The 14512-nt window shown below is 39.7% G+C and overlaps 1 protein-coding gene across 3 annotated transcripts in view; it reads right to left on the bottom strand.

Moving 5' to 3' along the window:
• The window catches only part of GABRG2 (gamma-aminobutyric acid type A receptor subunit gamma2), a 134584-nt gene that overhangs the window by 99755 nt on the left and 20317 nt on the right, over window positions 1-14512 (bottom strand). The window lies entirely within an intron of this gene.

Below are 14512 nucleotides of genomic sequence, written 5' to 3'. Positions count from 1 at the left end.
TTCTTCCTGTCCACCTGCCCAACTTCACAAAGCACTTATTAAGAAAAAAATCACAAGCATTTTGTTGAAAGCAATGCTTAAATGATCATAATCTAGTCTAGGCGTTCAGGCATAATGTCTACTTCTTTCTCCTTTGAGAAGTTAACTTGTTCCAACCTATTAATGAAATAAGAGGCTGATAATTAGATTCACTCCCACACACCACCAGACAAATCTCTTCCTCCTCAACTGAACTACTAAGGAGAGCGTCAGTCTTGCTGCATTTTCTTCCCCCGGGGTGTGTGTATGTGTACTTTTCTCCCCTCCCTTGCACTGGAAGCAAGGGTGGTTCATTTATCCTTGATTGCTAAGAACCTGGTACTATGAAGAAAGATGTAGCTGTAGACTTTAAAATACTCTTTATTGTAGTAAAAGTTCCTAAGCTGGAAATTCATACTAATGGTTAATGTATTATTTATATAATCATAGAAATCAAATGATCTATTTTGAATGATCAAAAAGTGACATAATATTCTGATTCAGTTTTTTATGCCAAAACCTGTCAGAAAACCCACAACTAAACCCGAAGCTAAGGCTGATTTTGGAAGGATATTGAAATTCCTATAGTTTGTCTCCTCCTTGCCCCAAACTCCATGCTCCTGCCCCCAGCACACACATACACATAAGGTGATCATAGTTTCCAGACCTAGTGGGAGTGCAAACCTTGCCATTTTCATTTTCATCAATACTCAGTAAATATTGGTTACTTTTGATGTTTATGGTGAAATTAAAAATTACAAAATACTTTCTCATACTGATCCTCATCTTCAGTTTATTTGCTTAAAGATATGGTAAGAGTGAATCTTGTCAGAAATCAAATCACTGTCACATTATCCTGAATATACATCATGTTCTTAAACCATGTATTATACTCAATTGTCAATATATATATATATATAGATATATATTTGTATGTATAGACAGATAGATGACTAAAGATGGTAAGTGAAAGCTGATTTTGTGATTAATTTTGTTTGAGAATGAGGATGGGAGATGAAGTTTTAAAAGTAATCACTGGCATGCATCAACTTAGTGAGTAATTTTTTATCCCTTCAAAGCTTTACAAAAGGAAACATAAAAACTGAGTCACACACTCCCATGAAACCTAACATAGCCAATCTTAAATCTTGCACTTCAGTTAGCATAAGAAGTTAAACCAAATTTGAATTTCATAGATCACCCACAGAGGGTATGTGTGAGGGGCTGGACAAAGCTTCAGCCAGCACTCAAAACTACTTCAGTGCAGGCAGAGAGCAGCTGTCTGCTAGGAAAATTCCTCTTAAGCCTCAATTCATCATTTCTCTAGAGCACTGATGAACCCTGCGTAATAGAGTTCTAATCCTATGACCTGAATCTTACTAGTTTAAGAAGAAAAAAAAAAAGTTATCTGATAAAGAAAATTTCAAATCCCTCTCATAACTCATTGAGAAAAGAATGTAGTTGACCCACTGGATGCTGGATGTCATCATTATGAAATTTTATCACTGTTTAATTTGTTCAGGCAAAAGTGCATTTTCTAAAGAATCTCAACCTCTTGCTTCCTTCCCCCTGAAGCTTCTCTCTCTCACTCCCTCTTTCCTCTCTGAAAAAATGTACCCTCTCAAAGTTTCTTCAAGGAAAGGAAATATATATTAAATAGCTATGTTTATTCACAGTACGTATTCATACTAGCAAATAAATAATCCAAGTATGATGGTGCCATGTTACCTTTATTACTATTTTCTGGAAAACCAGGAGGAAAAATACATTAAGTGAAAAGAAAAGGGATACTTCTTTAAAGGAATACTACTTTCTAGAATTTCACCTAGTAATTCTCTTGGAGTCATCATCTATTGGATGCCAAAATAGTAATCAAATAGATTATCTCAGGTGAAAGTGTCAGTGACAGATTTGGTCATAATTCAGGTTGCCTACTTAGCCACAAAGAGGTAAAGTGGAGTAGAGAAATTAAGAGCATATACTCAGAAAGTACCAGGTTTGACTTCTGGCTTCATATCTTGCCTGTCACTTATTCTTTTATGACCTTGGGCAAATGATTTAATCTTGCTAAGCTTCACAAAGTTCTCATCTTTAAAATAGAGTTAATACTATTATTCTATCACATTTTTTGTGCAAGATAACACTTGCTTCCCTGGTGGCTCGGGCAGTAAAGAATCTGCCTGCATTGCAGGAGACCCAGGTTCAATCCCTGGATTGGGAAGATCCCCTGGAGAAGGAAATGGTAACCCACTCCAGCATTCTTGACTGGAGAATCCCATGGACAGAGAGGCCTGGTGGGCTACAGTCCATGGGGTCTCAAAGAGTTGGATCTGACTGAGTGACTAACACTTTCAAGATAATGCTTATTAAGTGCTTAGGAGAGTACCTGACACATAGCCCTGAAAGTAGATTTATATAAAAAGTTTCAACCTCATAACTAAAACCTGAATCTTCAGACACCACTTCCAGGCTTTGATCTAATATGGGCTGAGAAGAACTAAAAACAGATGTTATCCAGGAAGAAAAATAATGAACCCCTACATTATAAATAAATGAAGTTTTTATTCTTTAGTGTGTTCCCAGCTGAGGTCTAAATTAACGGGGCTGATGAATAATCTGGGATTGTTTCCAGATTTGTTTAAAAAAAAAAGAAAAAAGAACCTCTCTCATTCAAAATTGGCTGTTTCTCCAGAATTCTCTGCTGTTAAGGTCACCTCACTTATAGATGGGAGCTCTAGTAATAATGACAATTAGATAAGGCATTCTGTGGTACTATGAACTCCATGAAAACACCTGGGCAGAAATAGATTGATAATGATGCAAGAAAACTGATTAACAGTTGTGTGTGCTGAGAGCAAACTTGAACTTCTAGCTCAAGGCACCTACCTAAATGTAATGGCCTACGGAAATGATTATTTCTTCTTGTACCCTTTATAAACTGAATATAATCTTGCAGAGGAAAAGGACTGAAATTAACATTACTCTTACCATAATGAAAAACACTTTTTTTTTTTAGTCTGAGTGATAAGTCCTAAAAGACAGTGCCAGAAAAGGTTGTGAAGTTTTCATCTTTGAAAACTTTCAAAAAAAAAAACCTGTTAGAAAGCCATCCAATCAAGAGCCTTGAACCAACAGCATGAGAATTTCCTGGGAAATTTCTAGAGATGGAGAACCCTGGGCCAACCTGGATTCCTGAATCAGAATCTTTATTTTAACAGGTCTTCAAATGGTTCACATGCATATCAAAAGTTGAGAATCTCAGTCACAGAGTGAACCTGGGGTGCTTACCCTTGTGTGTGTGTGTGTGTGTGTGTCTGTGTGTGTGTGTGTGTGTCTGTGTGTGTGTGTGTGTGTGGTGTGTTGAGGTAGGCCCTTTAAAAAAGCACAGATTTCCAACTTCCTACTTTAGCTTTTCCAACTGAAATTCTCTGGTATAAATTAGAATATTACTTTTAATTTTCATCTTTACAGTTACATGCATGATTTGAGTGTAATGAGTTTATATTTATAATGAGAAAAATCAATTTAAGAAAAAAGTGACAAAAAAATAAATAGTGAAGAGATTAAAGGTTGTTCTCAATTAGACAGTAGGTCTTAAATATCTGAATGTTGGTACTTATTTTGGATACTTGACACTGTGAAGATAATCATGAAGTTTATACACTTTTAAATTTTAATCCAAGTATTTCATATTTTCACAGATTCAATCAAGCTCTCAGTTTTGTAGGAAGAAAAATCTAGTCATTGTACTTGCTTAGGGCAGTATATCAGCACACATTTGGATGAGAAACAATAAAAACATTTGTTTTCTCACTTGGGTATCTTCACATCCATTGGTATTTGGCATCATAAATACAGGATATATATTTTTCTTTCTCTGCCTAAAATCTCTTCTCTCCACCTCCCAAAGTGCTATTGATCATAGCTTATTCCTTATAAGCTTTCAATTTTCAACGCAAAAATCACCTTCTCGGTATCAGTAGGGGTCATTCCTTACTGTTTCCTCTGCCTTTGTCACCCACCTGATCCTTCGTCTCTTCTCATCAGTCCTTCGACTGCTTCACAGCGTTTGTCACAATGGGTATTTACCGATTCGCATATTGTCTGTTTCCACTACTAAACTACAAATTCTATGAGTGCATATGAAATTTACAATTAAAACTTATGAAAAGAATCATTTTTTTCTGACTAGTTTTCCTAAGATAAAGAATACCAACAATGGCTATTGTTATGTATTCACCATGTTCTACACATAAACTTTAAGGACTTCACATACATTCTCCCACTTTGACCTCTAAAACCCTGATACTCCTATAAATATCTCCATTTTACAGATGAAGAAAAACAGTGATATTTGCCAATAGTCGTTTAGTTTGCCAAAACCAAAATGTTTAACCATTATGCTGTGAGGGTTTGAGAAAGGAAATGGGGCCAAAGAATCTGCGATTTTACACTTATCAGAAAGTAAGATCAACTAAAACAAATGGGTGTTCAAGCTCATTTTCCCTTAGGACAATAAATTTGCTTATGCCTGAGTTCAATAAGAGTATGGCACTTTCAGCACAAAGTTAATAACATTCAAATTTCATAAACTTGCCATTGCAGATACCAATGATTTGATCTTCTCACACTGAGGAATAAAAGTGGAGCTTGTAATTTAACTTAATGGATGTGATCAACTTACTCTCTAAGTTCTTTCATGACTTGGAAAGCAGTGCATGCTGCAGTGTTAAGGCATAAGTTTATTTCAAAGACCATCCTCCAGCTACCGCAAAAGGTGGACTTGGGTATAAAGTGTAGGAGCAGCTATGCTAGGTAAGTATATATCCTCAGGGGGTGGAGGGGACTTAGAATCTGATCATAGGAGGAGGAGACTTCATTCTGTACATCCCTGAAGGATAAGGGATTCTTGAGAAACACTGTGGTTTAGTGAGAAGGAGAACCGGGGCACAAGCTGCTCTTTCATATGCGGCCTTTAGTGGCCAATGGAATTCTGTATCTCCTAGGGAGGAGACGTAAGAACCTGTGCAGAACCTTTCAGGAAGGGTGCTCTATGCACAGGTGTGTATGTGAGTATATACATGCACAGAGGCTAGAGTAAGGGTAGGGGTATGTCTAAGGATCAATTCTGATGAATTGTTCTACTTACAGTGACGCCCCATTAGCTCATACCATGCTCAATATTTTTTTCAATTTTTTTTAAATTTTATTTTATTTTTAAACTTTACATAATTGTATTAGTTTTGCCAAATATCAAAATGAATCCATCACAGGTATACATGTGCTCCCCATCCTGAACCCTCCTCCCTCCCCATACCGTCCCTCTGGGTCGTCCCAGTGCACTAGCCCCAAGCATCCAGTATCATGCATTGAACCTGGACTGGCATCTCGTTTCATACATGATATTTTACATGTTTCAATGCCATTCTCCCAAATCTTCCCACCCTCTCCCTCTCCCACAGAGTCCATAAGACTGTTCTATACATCAGTGTCTCTTTTGCTGTCTCGTACACAGGGTTATTGTTATCATCTTTCTAAATTCCATATATATGCATTAGTATACTGTATTGGTGTTTTTCCTTCTGGCTTACTTCACTCTGTATAATAGGCTCCAGTTTCATCCACCTCATTAGAACTGATTCAAATGAATTCTTTTTAATGGCTGAGTAATACTCCATTGTGTATATGTACCACAGCTTTCTTATCCATCCATCTGCTGATGGACATCTAGGTTGCTTCCATGTCCTGGCTATTATAAACAGTGCTGCGATGAACATTGGGGTACATGTGTTCTGGTTTCCTCAATGTGTATGCCCAGCAGTGGGATTGCTGGATCATAAGGCAGTTCTATTTCCAGTTTTTTAAGGAATCTCCACACTGTTCTCCATAGTGGCTGTACTAGTTTGCATTCCCACCAACAGTGTAAGAGGGTTCCCTTTTCTCCACACCCTCTCCAACATTTATTATTTGTAGACTTTTGGATTGCAGCCATTCTGACTGGTGTGAAATGGTACCTCATAGTGGTCTTGTAATTAGGTCAGACGGAGGAGCCTGGTAAGGCTGCAGTCCATGGGGTCGCTAAGAGTCAGGCACAACTGAGAGACTTCACTTTCATTCACTTTCATGCATTGGAGAAGGAAATGGCAACCCACTCCAGTATTCTTGCCTGGAGAATCCCAGGGATGGGGAAGCCTGGTGGGCTGCCATCTATGGGGTCGCACAGAGTCGGACACGACTGAAGCAACTTAGCAGCAGCAGCAGCTGTTGGTAAATGTGTTTATTTGACTAAGTCAACTATCAGATGTGTATATTCCAATGTAAAATTGCAAGCTGTTTATTAACAATTGCTGAAGACCTATATCAAATAAATGACTGAGGGGTTTTATTAGCAAAGATGAATTTTATTGCAAGTATCAGAATATTTGGGCTTCTCAGGTGACTCAGTGGTAAAGAATCCATCTGCCAAGCAGGAGATGCAGGCTCAATCCCTGGGCCAGGGAGATCCCCAGGAGAAGGAAATGGCAACCCACTCCAGTAGTTTTGTCTGGGAAATTTCATGGACAGAAGAGCCTGATGGGCTGAAGTCCATGGGGTCACAAAGAGTTGTAAACAACTTAGTGACTAAATAGCAAACAGCATCAGAATATTCAGACTAAATTGGAAGGGATATATAATTTTAAACCTAGTGTAGTATAAGCTTCCTGGTGCTTCAATTCAGCTTCTCATCTATGTATTTAACAACTTGGATTCTTTCTATATTGTCCTTCTGTCCTCCATGGTATCAGCTTCAACCCAAAGATGGCTTAACTGTATGATCAGAACTGAAATGAAACTCGCTCAGTCATGTCCGACTGTTTGTGACCCCATTGACTATACAGTCCATGAAATTCTCCAGGCCAAAATACTGGAGTGGGTAGCTGTTCCCTTCTCCAGGGGATCTTCCCAACCCAGGGATCGAACCCAGGTCTCCCGCATTGCAGGCGGATTCTTTACCAGCTGAGCCACAAGGAAAGCCTGTATGATCAGAAGATGCTAACAAAAACTTTCCTCTATGCATTCTTATGTACATCCATGAAAAGAGATAAACTCTTCTAGATATTTAGTTTTCTAAAAGTCCCTAGAAGTTCTCATTTTGTGAATCACTAGCCTGAATACATATGAATTTATACATAAGAAACCAAATCTATAGCTAAAGGATGGGACTATGTTCATTATTTTGGTGTAATTATATATCCTTCCACTAGTATCAAAGATGAAATCGTCATCCCCAATGACATATGGACTTCAGAAACCAAATGAAAATTGGGATATTTAAGATAAGGACAGAAAATATGGAGAAGACAACCATAGCACTCACTAGGAACAGAAGGTGTAAACAGAAAAAAAAAGTCCATGTCAGGTCATATTCTAGGCTTATTATTAAAGTCCATTTTCTTTGGGCTAGCCCCCTCACTGTGATTTGCTGTTGCTGCTGTTGTTTATTTGTTAAATTAAAGTGAGAGAATATGGACCAGCTAGGACTCATGCACAGCTGAAAGGAAAACATTTTGGCATTATCTGCTAATGATGAACACATATGTATCCTATTGCCGAGAAAGTTTATTACTATATTTAATCCAAAAAGAAATGCATAATGTATCTGGTACAAGAATAGATAAGAATGTTCATAGTTGCATTATTGATAATAGAAATTCATATAACATAAATAGTAGAATGCACAAATAAAATATGGCATATTTACATAGTGAAGTATTATACAATACAAATTAGTGAACTACTGCTATGTGCAGCAAAACAAATCTGAAAAATTTAGTAGTCTCACAAGCACACCAAAACCATAACTCTCTGCGGAACAACCATGGCTGAAAAAGACTGGAAACTATCATGGTGCTTTTCAGGTCTACTACATCCTTCCACTTTTCTGTATTTTCATTCTATTCATTTTTGAGGGTCTTATATTGAAACTCCAACTAAAAATTTTAACTTATCTATTTAAAAAATAAGTACTATAATGGAACTATCTGTAACTTTGTTCTGTATTTTCCAAGTCTCATGTAAATGTATTATTATACTATCATAATTTAAAAAATAAAAAAGACAGAAAAAAAAAGACTAGATCCTACCAGAAAAGATCTTCTCCAACTGAAGACATAAAGAAAGAACCACAGTGAGATGGGTAGGAGGGGTGGACTCACAATATAATCAAATCCACAAAGTGGAAAATAATTGTATTGGAGAGATTCTTCCACAGGAGTGAGAGTTATGAGCCCCAGGTCAGGTTCCACAACCCGGTGTTCTAGTAGGTGGAAGACAAGACCAACAGAGCATGTGGCTTTGAAGGCCAGCAGGGCTTAACTGCAGGAGCCTCACAGGACTTCCCTGGTGGCTCAGATGGTAAAGCGTCTGCCCGCAATGTGGGAGACCAGGGTTTAATCCCTGGGTCAGGAAGATCCCCTGGAGAAGGAAATGGCAACCCATTCCAGCACTCTTGCCTGGAAAATTCCATGGACTGAGGAGCCTGGTAGGCTACAGTCCATGGGGTCGCAAAGAGTTGGACACGACTGAGTGACTTCACTTCACTTCACTAAGGACTAAGGAAAACAAGAGTTCACTCTAACGGTGCACACAAAAACCTCATGCACACTGGAACCCAAGGGCAAGATCAGTAATTTGTTAGGAGCATGGGCCAGACCTAACCTGGTCTTGGAAAGTCTCCTGGTATGAGCTATGGCTCACTTTGGGGACATAGAGGCTGGCATCAGATGTATTGCAGAAACACAGCAGCTGCCGTATCGACTCATTAGGACCAAGATCTGGCCCTACCCGGAAGCCTATGGGTGCCAGTGCTGGGATGCCCCAGGCCAAACAACTAACGGGGCAGGAGCACGGCCCCACCCATCAGCAGACAGGCTGCCTAAAGTCTAAATAGCCCAGCAGCATCTGAACAAAGCTGGGCTTGACAACCAACCAGACTCGGGACCAACTAAGCCTACCAGACCATCCACATAGTCAGATGCCACAGCAGAAGGACCCAAGCAGACCTCTTAGGGGAAACTCCTAAAGTATATAGCTTGGGTGACCACGGGGACTGCTCTGCTGGGACTCATAGGATTTCTCCAAGGTCAAGAAACCACAGAAATAAAAATATAAACAGCAACTTAGACAAAATGAGGCAACAGATGAAGGAACAGGATAAAACCCCAGAAAAACTAAGTGAAATGGAGACAGGCATTCTATTGGAGAAAGAGTAAAGAAAAATGATCTGAAGATGATCAAAGAATTCAGAAGAATGGATACAGAGAATGGGAAGTTATAAGTTTTTAACAAAGAGAAAATATGAAGAAAAACTAAAGAGATGAAGACTACAATAACTAAAATGAAAAATACACTAGAAGGAAAAACAATATTCTCATGTTCTTGCTTGTGTACACTTTGCCGCAAATAGGAAGCCGTCTTCAAAACCTGAATTATTTGGACAAAACTCATCCTGTACACTATACACCAATGCAGAATTTTTTGAAGGCAGTTAGCTGAAGTGGAGTTCCAAGTATGTTGCTCTTATGCAGTAAAAATTTTTCTACACGGTGGCAGAACTTAGACACTATACTTGCATTGTTATTGGACTGTGACCACATGGTGACAAATGAGGCCACTGCAACTTTGGGGGCCACTCTCCCTCACTCTAGAAACACACGTGAAGTTTGCCTTTTTTGCTATTTTCTGACTACTGACATCCAAGACCAATTTTAACCACAGAAGATAGCAAACTATAAAGTTAATATCAGAGAAGAATATAATTATTTACCCTCAAAAAATAGTTCAAGAAGGAAATACTCTGAATTTCTTCATTTATATGATGACTGTCATTCACCAGGAATGTGAAATGTCCAGCCTAGACTGAATGTCTGATACTGAATACAGACCAATTGTTCTTATTCTGGCAGCATGTTAAAATTACCCAGAGGGCTTAAAAAAATAACAGTGCTGAAAGCTTACCCCTTAAGATACTAATTTAATTAGACTAGGATGAGATGGCAGCAATGATATTCACTAACTCTAAGGTGCAGCCTGGATGAAGAGCTACTGCAAGTGTGTGACAGAGCTACATGGACTTCCTTTTCTAAATAAACAGCATGTTGGTAACTGCTCTCAAGCAAGTCAAATAAATGTCACTTACTACAGTGTTTCAAGGTATACTGCAAATTCAAATTAGCATCATTTTGAATCAAGATCCTATGTCTTACTAAGATCACTTTATATCAGTGTTTCCCAAAGTCTGAGCCACTAGCTGCTAGTACCCAAAGCCGTTTTAAGTGTCATTTATGCACAGCGTTAAATGATACTGAAATCTATAATTAGAAAGTTTTCCTCATTTCAGACTAGCTCATCCAATCATATTAAAGATAAGTCTCAGTTTATCTGTAATGTGTCTTTATCCACATTCTGCAATTCGCTAACCTACTTTCTCAAGAGGAGTACCAGCAAGCTTTACACCTCTGGTAGACAATAACGTATGATGAAAACTTGATAACATTGTTGTGACTTCACTGTATTTACTTTATGGTTTTCTTCTATTATGAAAAATGAAACTTATTTTCTGGGTTTAATACTTTTATTAAGTTTATTAAATAAACTAGTTAGATTTAAGGGCTTCCTGACGGCTTGGGCTTCCCTCGTGGCTCATATGGTAAAGCATCCACCTGCAATGCGGGAGACATGGGTTTGATTCCTGGGTTGGGAAGATCCCCTGGATGAGGGCATGGCAACCCACTCCAGTGTTCTTGCCTGGAGAATTCCATGGACAGAGGAGCCTGGTGGACTACAGTCCATGGGGTTGCAAGAGGAGGACATGAATTAGTGACTAAGCACAAGCACAAGCTAGATTTAAAAGACATTGATTTATGAAAAATAGTAAGCAAAAACATAACCTAGTGTCACTGAAATGTGGCAAGAAGGTGGGGGAATTTGGGAAATAATGTCTTGTGAGTTTAGATTTCTCTATCCTTCAGTTAATCAGCCTGTATTTGAGAATCTTTTGTGCAAAGTACCATTGCAGATGGAAAGATGTGCAAAGCACAATGCTGATATCAAAACACATCTCATCTATTTTGGGAGACAAATACCTGAACAGCTAGGGGAAAAAATGCAACACTTAAATCACAGTGCAAGGCAATAACAGAAACATTGTCACATGGTAGAATGTGGCTGATCTCTGTCTACCAGCACTTCCAACTTGATATGAAGGTTATTTCTATCAACATGCATCTGTAATCAGTTCCACATCTCCCTTTCTATGATAAGAGTAATATTTTTCTCTAGAGCATAAAACATTTGGGGGAACTGATAAAACATCTATTTCTGTTTTATTGACTATACCATAACCTTTGACTGTGTGGATCCCAATAAACTGTGTAAAATTCTGAAATAAATGGGAATACCAGACCACCTGACCTGCCTCTTGAGAAATCTGTATGCAGGTCAGGAAGCAACAGTTAGAACTGGGCATGGAACAACAGACTGGTTCCAAATAGGAAAAGGAGTACATCAAGGCTGTATATCATCACCCTGCTTATTTAACTTATATGCAGAGTACGTCATGAGAAACACTGGGCTGGAGGAAGCCCAAGCTGGAATCAAGATTGCCGGGAGAAATATCAATAACCTCAGATATGCAGATGACACCACCCTTATGGCAGAAAGTGAGGAAGAACTAAAGAGGTTCTTGATGAAAGTGACAGAGGAGAGTGAAAAAGTTGGCTTAAAGTTCAACATTCAGAGAACAAAGATCATGGCACCTAGTCCCATCACTTCATAGCAAATAGATAGAGAAACAGTGGAAACAGTGGCAGACTTTATTTTGGGGGGCTCCAAAATCACTGCAGATGGTGACTGCAGCCATGAAATAAAAAGACAGTTAACTCCTTGGAAGGAAAGTTATGACGAACCTAGACAGCATATTAAAAAGCAGAGACATTACTTTGCCAACAAAGGTCCATCTAGTCAAGACTATGGTTTTTCCAGTGGTCATGTATGGATGTGAGAGTTGGATTATAAAGAAAGCTTATACAATATTTTAAAGTAATTAGCCTCCAATTAAAATAAATAAATTTATATTAAAAAAAAAGAAAGAAAGAAAGCTGAGCACCGAAGAATTGATGCTTTTGAACTGTGGTGTTGGAGAATACTCTTGAGAGTCCCTTGGACTACAAGGAGATCCAACCAGTCCATCCTAAAAGAGATCAGTCCTGGGTGTTCATTGAAAGAACTGATGTTGAAGCTGAAACTCCAATACTTTGGCCACCTGATGCAAAGAGCTGACTCATTTGAAAAGACCCTGATGCTGTGAAAGATTGAAGGAGAGAGGAGAAAGGGAAGACAGAGGATGAGATGGTTGAATGGCATCACCTACTGAATTGACATGAGTTTGAGTAAACTCTGGGAGTTGGTAATGGACAGGGAGGCCTGGCGTGCTGCAGTTCATGGGGTTGCAAAGAGTCGGCCATGCCTGAGCAACTGAACTGAAAAACTTTTGCTTCCTCTTCTAGAAAAATAGAAGGTAATAAACATGAACATTCAAAGTTGTCCTCTTACTTACAAGGGGGCAACAAGTGGATAGAACTAATGTGTGTTTTCTCATGGTCCGAGAACAAGAGGTCAAACAGTTCTAAAATAGTATACAGGTCCTGGAGAACCAGTTTATAAAAAGGAAGTCTGGAGAGGAGGAGCCAAGATGGCGGAGGAGTAGGACAGGGAGAACACTTTCTCCCCCACAAATTCATCAAAAGAGCATTTAAACGTCGAGTAAATTCCACAAAACAACTTCTGAATGCCGGCAGAGGACATCAGGCACCCAGAAAAGCAATCCAACTCTTCGAAAGGAGGTAGGAAAAAATATAAAAGACAAAAAAAGAGACAAAAGAGGGAGGGACGGAGCTCCGTCCCGGGAAGGGAGTCTTAAAAAGAGAGAAGTTTCCAAACACCAGGAAACCTTCTCACTGCCGAATCTGTGCCGAGCTTTGGAAGCACAGAGGGCAACGTAACAGGAAGAAAAAATAAATAAACAATTAAAACTCAAGACTGCGAGTCCTACGGTAACTCCCCCAGTGGAGAAGCAGCGCAGACGCCTGCAGGCGCCATTAACAAGCGGGGGCTGGGCAGGGAGGCGCAGCGCGGGCTGCATCGCTTAGAGTAAGAATCTGGCCTGAATACCCTGAGCACTATCTGAGCGAAATAATTTGGGCTAACAAACCAGACTGTGGGATATCTACTACGCGAAAAGCCAGCCCCAACCTAAGACCGCCAGGCCCGCACGGAAGAAAGAATTGAACAGAGATAGCCGGCTGCAGACCTTCCCCCGGTGATAGGCAGCCAGAGCCGGAAGGGGGCAATCGCAGCCCCAGAGAGACATTATCTATAAAACTGTAAGCAGGCTTCTTTGCTAACTAAAACTTCTTGGGGTCTGGACGGTTAACATCTGCCTAAGAAGGTGCGCGGTTTTGCGCCCAGATAACCGAGTGGCGGGAGGCGATAAGTCGCAGCATTGGCGCCGCCAAACACCTCATCACTTGAGCTGCTCGGACCTGGGAAGAGCACAATACTCAGGCCCAACTGAGTCTGCGCCTCTGAGGACTATCCGAGTGCCTGAACCTGAGCGGCTTGGACCTGGGAGGTACATGCAACCCAGGGCCAGCCTTGGATTGTTCCCGGCGGAACAACCTAGAGCCCGAGCAGTGTGGGCAGGGGCTACTACACGCGCAGTGAGCGGGCAGACCCAGTGTGGCTGAGGCACTGCGAGCGCGACGCCAGTGTTATTTGCTTGCAGCATCCCTCCCTCCCTCCCCCACAGCGACTGAACAAAGAGAAGAAATACAGTTCCACCCACCAGAACACTGACACAAGCTTCCCTAACCAGGAAACCTTGACAAGCCACCTGTACAAACCCACACACAGTGAGGAATAGCCACAATAAAGAGAACTCCACAAACTGCCAGAATACAGAAAGGACACCCCATACTCAGCAATTTAAACAAGATGAAGAGACAGAGGAATAGCCAGCAGATAAAGGAACAGGATAAATGCCCACCAAACCAAACAAAAGAGGAAGAGATAGGGAATCTACCTGATAAAGAATTCCGAATAATGATAGTGAAATTGATCCAAAATCTAGAAATTAAAATGGAATCACAGATAAATAGCTTGAGACAAGGATTGAGAAGATGCAAGAAAGGTTTAACAAGGACCTAGAAGAAATAAAAAGAGTCAATATACAATGAATAATGCAATAAATGAAATTAAAAACACTCTGGAGGCAAATAAATAGTAGAATAACAGAGGCAGAAGATAGGATTAGTGAATTAGAAGATAGAATGGTAGAAATAAATGAATCAGAGAGAATAAAAGAAAAACGAATTAAAAGAAATGAGGACAATCTCAGAGACCTCCAGGACAATATTAAACGCTACAACATTGAATCATAGGGGTTCCAGAAGAAGAA

This window comes from Bos mutus, chromosome 7 (genome assembly GCF_027580195.1).
Source record: "Bos mutus isolate GX-2022 chromosome 7, NWIPB_WYAK_1.1, whole genome shotgun sequence".
In the NCBI taxonomy this organism is placed as follows: Eukaryota; Metazoa; Chordata; class Mammalia; order Artiodactyla; family Bovidae; genus Bos; species Bos mutus.
The sequence above is the reverse complement of the archived record's forward strand: the minus strand, read 5'-3'. Positions and strand labels throughout refer to the sequence as shown.